Source organism: Opisthorchis viverrini (genome assembly GCF_000715545.1).
Source record: "Opisthorchis viverrini unplaced genomic scaffold opera_v5_76, whole genome shotgun sequence".
Classification (NCBI taxonomy): domain Eukaryota; kingdom Metazoa; phylum Platyhelminthes; class Trematoda; order Opisthorchiida; family Opisthorchiidae; genus Opisthorchis; species Opisthorchis viverrini.
In genome coordinates, this window is record NW_008751730.1 from 79,226 (window position 1) to 86,550 (window position 7,325).

Genomic DNA, 7,325 nt, shown 5'->3' on the forward strand with positions numbered 1-7,325 from the left:
ATTGACGTCATGTTTCGGACTAGATGTAAAATAGGTGTGCGCAAAATATAAAGGGTTATCACTCAAATGTTTTGTTAGAGTAATAAAATTCAACAATTACTCGTGTGTACTCTGTGAATAGATTGAACAACGAAAAGAATTTGCACGAATTTGCACGAGGGAAAAACGAAACCGATTTCGAACGTAGGCCTATAGGCGTCCAGTGGTTCACCTTAATAAATGAAGTCCGATTGAAATCGGCGCCAGAAAAGCAGTCGTTACGGGTGTGGTAAATGCTACGCCCTTGAACTCCCAATAGAGGTATATGCATATTGTTGATAACTGTTAGCACTCCATTAAGGTCCACTTCTGGCTTGTCTGGAAAAGTGAAAAATGCCATTATTATTTTCAGTCGGTAGTAAGAATATGAGATGTCGCCGACGTCGCTACTGTCACCGGGAGACAGGTTGCCTGGGAAAGGAAGAATGGATTTGCTGGGGACCGGTTGCTAACGGATTTTATCGGGACCATCACTGGATAAGTTTGTAAACAACACTGTGCTGAAATCCCTAGAAGCAGAGACTTTCAACCAGACGCTGCGAAGGTCAAAGAGACTGACTGCTACGAAACAGAACGCCGAAGGTTTCTCTTCGTTGCTGGTGCAGAGGAATAAATCGTGCACTTCCTGAGGCAGAACGCTCAGCATGCAAGAGACCCCGCAAGCCAAGGATCTCTTATTCCCCGGACTCCATATTTTACAAATTCGTGAAGTAGCGTAACGTGGGGAGCAGTTCGCTTGCGGGGGCAAAAATACAGCAGATGAGGTGGGTCTAACATTCTCCGCTTGTACCAGGCTACCGATACCAAAGCATACATTTGTGATGCAGCAAGTACTCTCTTTGGGTCCATGCTGCGTGAGGTATATAAGCTTGTTGGCAATGAGGCTGAGACTACGCTTCATGTTACGCCTCATCAATTTACTGATTGCTATAGTGAGAATGGTGAGATTATACTTGGTGGGTAGCGATCCGTAAATGAAGTCAGAAATAGGTGTAACACCAGACTTCCTTCAGAACTGTCGTGGCAAGACCGCTTGGAAGGACTGCCCACATAGTTCACAAACGCAACCCGCTGGCCAATTCACTACCCCGTTAGTACCTTGAGGCGGATTACAGCAGTTCCAGGAAGCAGCATTTTTTCGGCGAAAGTTTCGATCCCAAGTCCATGAGACTCCAGATCCTTCTTCGTAGATTCTATTTGGGGGATGATTCACCGGCACCGTTTGGTGATTTTGAAACCCCTGTATTATAATTTGTTTTGAATATAGTGACAGCGTTTTCAAGCAGTTCCATTGGCCATCAGAAATGGGATGTATAGAATTTCAAAGAATGTCCGGGTTAGTCGGCAACGTAAACACTGTTGACTGAACTAAGTAACGTGGTGACGGTGGGCTTTTTCAGACGACCCTTAAGGTTTGCTGCAGAGCCAAAAGTAGAATCAATGGGAATTTTCGGAAGCGTCCAAAATATCGAGATCCAGTCGCGTAAGCTTCTGAGGCAACAAAACCATCTGTCAGCAGCAGATATTTAACAGGCTCATTTAGCGCGCACACGAGTGTAAACTGAAGGTGTAATGGCCCGAGTCAGTGGTCTGGAGAGTGATATAAGCAGTCCATCTTCATCACGGTACTGTTTAAAAGGGGCTTAGCAGGATACAACATATAGTGGCATAATGTAGACACAATACACAGGGGGATTTGAGTTGGTTTTGCAGGCAACTGTGCTAGAGTCCGTTAGAAATATGGATTAGTGAGGCTACAGAAAACGGCGGTGAATAATCCCAAGCCCCGTACTTGTGTCCCAACACGGATGAACAACTCCTCAAAAACAAGGGTCGGTAGATAAATAAAACGAGGAGGTGATCAACAATGCTTGAAGGGTTATAAAGAGTGGACAGACAAGTTTACTTGGAGAGCTTGTTCCACAAAAACAGCAGGGTTGAGTTGAAGGAGCTGAGTCTAAACAGGATAGTGTACTTAAAAGGGGGGAAACACTACTAAATTTGTTGTTCCTGAGAATTCTGCGAGTGTGCTCAAGGCGGCCGCGGGGCCGGCGTTACTTAAGAGTGTGGCCGTTGGAACAAGATAGATTATCCGATTGGGAGAGTTGTCGAAAACTCTAACAGTCTAGGCAGCTCCAGGTTAGACGTTGAGTAGTGTTGTTTTCGAGCGCATGAGCCACGAAATCTACTTTGGGCAACCCACCAGGTGGCTGTTGATATGGTTTCCGAGCTTATCACCTGACTTGCAGACACTTCGTAGCAAGGTGTGCTACCGTGCTATAAAACGTTTGACCAAATGTTGAGTAAGCCAGGCAAACATTGTGGGGTCAGAATGTCAAGATAAAGGGGCGAATCGGGCCGACCATTTTTATGGTTTTTACGAAGTAGTGTTTTTGGGCTTCTAAACGCTTAGATCCTTGCGGCTTGGTGGGGAGCCGGCAGGGGATATTGTTCGATACGGTGGTGGGTTCAAGGTAACTTGTAAAGTTTTTGTGTTACTTCCGGAGAGGTGGCCTCGATGAACCCACAGTGAATGGGAATTGGCGTAAGTCTACAGAGCGCTTGGAAAACTGCACCGTATTTTCAGGTCGGCAGCAAGCAGCAGCGATCAGTAAGTCGGAAGAGAAAATAGACTGTGGGAAAATGATTGAAATAATTGCGGAAGAAGTTCTCACGACAGTTCTTCAGTGAATCTTCCCGCAAATACCAAACTAAGTTGGCAGGGAACTACATACTTAAACATAAAATTCTTTGCTAATAAGGAGACCGGTAGCAGTAAGGTGAAAGGGCCAGTGGACGTTAAGTGATCTGCAATGAGGATACGTTCACAGTATTAGCCTATTTTAAAGCTTCAAAGAAATGGTTTGAGAGCATCGTTGGACTCACAGGAGGGGGTCAAATTACTTGGTCGGGAGTGGGATGGGGTAAAATCATGTCAGGTGACATGTATAGGGTTGCTCACTTGAGGATAAGGAACGACCGCCTTGTCATTACGTTTCGATACCAGCTTGCATGGTATGCTGCTTAGGCTGGCCGATCATTCGGTGACGGAGTCGTGATCGTGCTCATTTCTGCACTTGGGATGAACGATCTCTTATTTCCAGGTTTACAGAGGGCGCCTAAAATAGCTTGTGATTACTAGGCGTAAGGATGAAGGCGTGTTTACTGCATATTTTGGGATGCATACCATCTAAGCCTGGGGATTCATCCCAATGCCACAGGTTTCAACTCATTGTTCCGAATTTGGCGTTTCTTCTATTCAATTCTGAATACCAGACGTTCCTTGTTTGTGTAGGATACCTTACGTGGACAGTTTTATTGCACGTTTAAACAGGTCTATGGTAGACCTATAATTCGGTTTGTTTCATACCAAACACCTAAAAAAACATCAAGGGAACCATATCCTCAATAGGTGACAATTGGAGGGAGGCAACGACCGATCCCAGCTCTTTCGACATTGGATTAAATAGTCAACCTGCCTCGCTCGAAGGCTATCGACTGTAGGAAGGCAATAAGCATGAACAAGACACAGTTACGTCCATCGCACTATGGCCTGATCGGGTCAGCAGTTGCCAGATTCGCTTGACATAAACCAACTCACTCGTCCTCGTCGGACATCTAACCTCATTTGCTAGCTGGAACCCAATTGGCCCCATCCTCTGGGAACTCATCCAGCACTCATCTAGCTCATTTCTAGGTTTCAGCCGGATTTTCAAAATGTCATCTGTAACCTGAATATTGCAAATGTATCGGGAGATGGGATTTCAGTAGTATCGATTTAGAACCAGTTAGCCAAATTCATTACTTTGAGTGGGAGGAGATATTTACGAAACTCAGGCGTGCATCCTGCGTTTTGTTCTCCTCCATTACTAAACTATGTCCCTTTGTCAGTGCGTATCTCTAGTGAACCGGCTATGAGATCCTAGCACTATAGGAAACAGTCCCGTCAAAGCCAATACATGGCATGCGAGATTGTGACCAAGTAGTACAGTGTTCACTAAATAAGGTGGGCATCAAGATAAAGTGTTCCGTGATTTGGGGAGTACTGCATACTTTCGTTGACATGCTCGAGCCGCATGCGTGAACAAGGAAGATGTTAGAGCACCCGCTTTCTGTATTCCAATAATTGTCCTATCCTACTCGTCTTTCCAAATTTGCTCTTGACTCTGCCAGTCGATTCAAAGAGCTTACACACTGTCCGTTAAAATACCCACTTATTCGCCATGCCACCCTCTGGAGTAGAAAAAAAATATTTTTTAGGAAATTGTTCTACACATTCGCAAACTTCTTTTACAGTCTCTCCCAGGCGCCCAGTTAGCACTTGCACTAAATAACGATGAAGCGGTTTTCCGTAATACACAAACGGTGCGACTAAATATGGTTAACTTTTTAGTCTGTAAATTTAGTACCGTGTTGAATCTCCGGCAGCTTGAGTGAGCTTACTGTCCGGCACCTGGTTTACAGTTGTTTCGTTACCGTACGAGGAAACATCGTAGGCGCGCATACTGGTGACCAACTACTGACAATACAAATCCGGTTGCCATGGCGCAGAAAATGCCACTGCTGGCAAGCTCCTTGGTAGAGACGCAGACCCGGGAGAAAGTAACTTCATAAAAAACGTAGAGAGATATTTTGCAAGCCGTCGATCAGCCGTACACAATGTCCTAGCGATCAGATTTGCCCAGGGATATCATCTTATTACCTAGGTATCTTTGTGCATCAGACACAATTTTTACTGCAGCACCACACGTGCACCATTGAGGTCATTGATCATTTCCAGAAATTCTTTGGGCCACGCTGAGTTACGTGCTCCACAGGCTAGGAAAGTTTACTCAAGACCGTCTTCAACTGTGTGCGGTTCCGAGATGAATTTAGGGTCAACAGATATTTGTGAGGTCCTGTGTGGTTAGGAGCGGTTGACTTTTTGTAATCTGCTCCGTGAAGTCGACTAAATTCGAGATTACGAGCTGGAAGTCTCCGGATATATATTGTCCGTGGTGTCCTCATACTCTGGGCTGGGGCTTAATGGATGTCGAGACTTTCGCCATCACTTTCATATCCAGGTGTATGCAATGAATGATCCTCAACGCTAGAATGCTTTCTGAGGCAATTATTTGGTACTTATTCCGCTCCTGCAGGGACAGCCGGACCGAAAATGGTCTATCCGGAGGCTGTTGGATATGCACAAGGATATCTCAGAGGCTTCAAAACTCGTTTTTTCATCCACTGCTTCGCTGGGATATCAGTTCCAATAAAAATCAAGACGCATTCTCAGGATTTCGTACCTCCATTTTCTAAGAACTGAATGATCCGGGATTGAAACCCTAGTGATTGTGGGAGACCCAGCGGTGTTGGTACAAACTTATCGAGAGTCTCGCTCAACAAGTTATCAAGTTCGGGGCTTGAAAAATTTCGAAGTCACTTGCCATACTGAGCAGTGTCATACTGGTTTCGGAAATTCCAAAGTTCCAGGTCCGGGATCCACGGCATAAATAAGAATTGAGTGCTTTTGATTGTTCCGGGCATTCAGTTAGACCGCGTTGAGTTATTTGCAAAACCCGGATAAAGAGGCGTATACAAATTTGGCGTTATGAATACGGTAATAAAATCCAAGTGTGCAAGACTCAAACCGTGGGATTACTTCAGTTGCTATTCACCGGTTTTGGAACCAATAATGTTAGATGAGATTGGATACGGATAAACAGTAAACAGATGGACGCGAGGCAATTAACCACAAGATGGCCAAGCCAACGTAGTCTATTAAACTAGGCGCGCAATGTCAAGGTTAAACAGCGGATTACGTTCAGTTCACAACAAGAAACGTGATAATGAAACATAAGGAAACCAAAAGAAGTGGAATTTCGTCGTACGCAAGAACAGAAGTGGTGACATTTCTATGTTTTCTGGAGCTGCACGTCAGTTAGCAAGTTTCAGTTACCTCTACATGCTTGACGAAATGCGAGTACACATGTTTCCATGCATACGAGGCCCACAAATTCAGACTCGAGGTGACAATGGCACTGAGTTTACTAGCAAGCAGTGATGGGTCGCGAATGGTGAAGCCTGGCGAACTCCCCGAAACACTGTCAAGCGGTAGATCATGGTTAGCACGAGATATTGTTAGTTTTTCGGTGTGAGCCACTGACTTTGAGACCTTTATCTGTAAAAATACAGACTACATTCATGCTAAAATCGTCTCATGGGCATACTAGCTATTCAGGTTCTCAGGATTCAATGTGAGCAGTATTCAAAAGTGCAGAATCGCTTTTCCTCATAAGAATGACATGATCGTACACATCTCTCATGGGTGCAAAAATCAGTGGGTAAAACACAGTTGTTCTTCATATGTAAGAATCGTGTTCGACGTAGAAACGGACTCGCAACTGGGCGCATTTTGTGGTTCCTGAAAAGGCCAAATTATGCCCGCTGAGTGTGTCACTACTCCACTTGAGACAGGCCCCTTTTGGCTGTCTGCGAATTTCCGACCCCGGCCTGATGACATGTGTTCAATTGAGCGAGGAATATTACGAACTGATGAAAATCGCACCGATGAGATCAACAAGTTCCGGACTCATCGCGCTTCAAATCTATGTAGCCACAACGTCTTTCGGATGACATGATGTCCAATTTCGAATAGAGTGGTGACAAAATTATGTGCGTTTAATCGATAGTTTGGAAAGTGTGCTTTGAACCTTCAACGTGTACCATTCTGCTACTAGGTAGGGTTAGACTTATCTTGAGTCTGTACAAAACACTCCGTCTGCTCGTACTGTTGACGGGCCCGTCTTTGTTGAAAGTGCTACGTGCCGCTACTTAAAAATTGGTCGAACGCACTTTTTAAACAACCCGTTTCCTCCCTGATAATTGGCTTTGACATTGGAAACATCTCGGTTAGTCGCTCGATCACGCATTTCAGTGTTCGTTCTTGACGGTTCCACCATGAGTCTCAGAAGATTGCACATAAAATACCCGGATTTTTGATCTGGATATCTAATGTCATGTGACATCTATCAAGATAACGGATCAATCAGACATTACAAACTCATAGAAAGCTAATTGTCGTAGCGGACAAGGACCTAAGTATGTGTGTTCAATAAAACATACAATCAATCAGAACAAACTCATAGAAAGCTAATTGTCGTAGCGGACAAGGACCTAAGTATGTGTGTTCAATAAAACATACAATCAAAATGTATGTATGCTTTGCAAAACACCACAGTACTCCCCCCTAGAGCGTTAGGAATGATAAGGGAATGAGGCTGGATAGTGGTAAAAATGTTTTATGG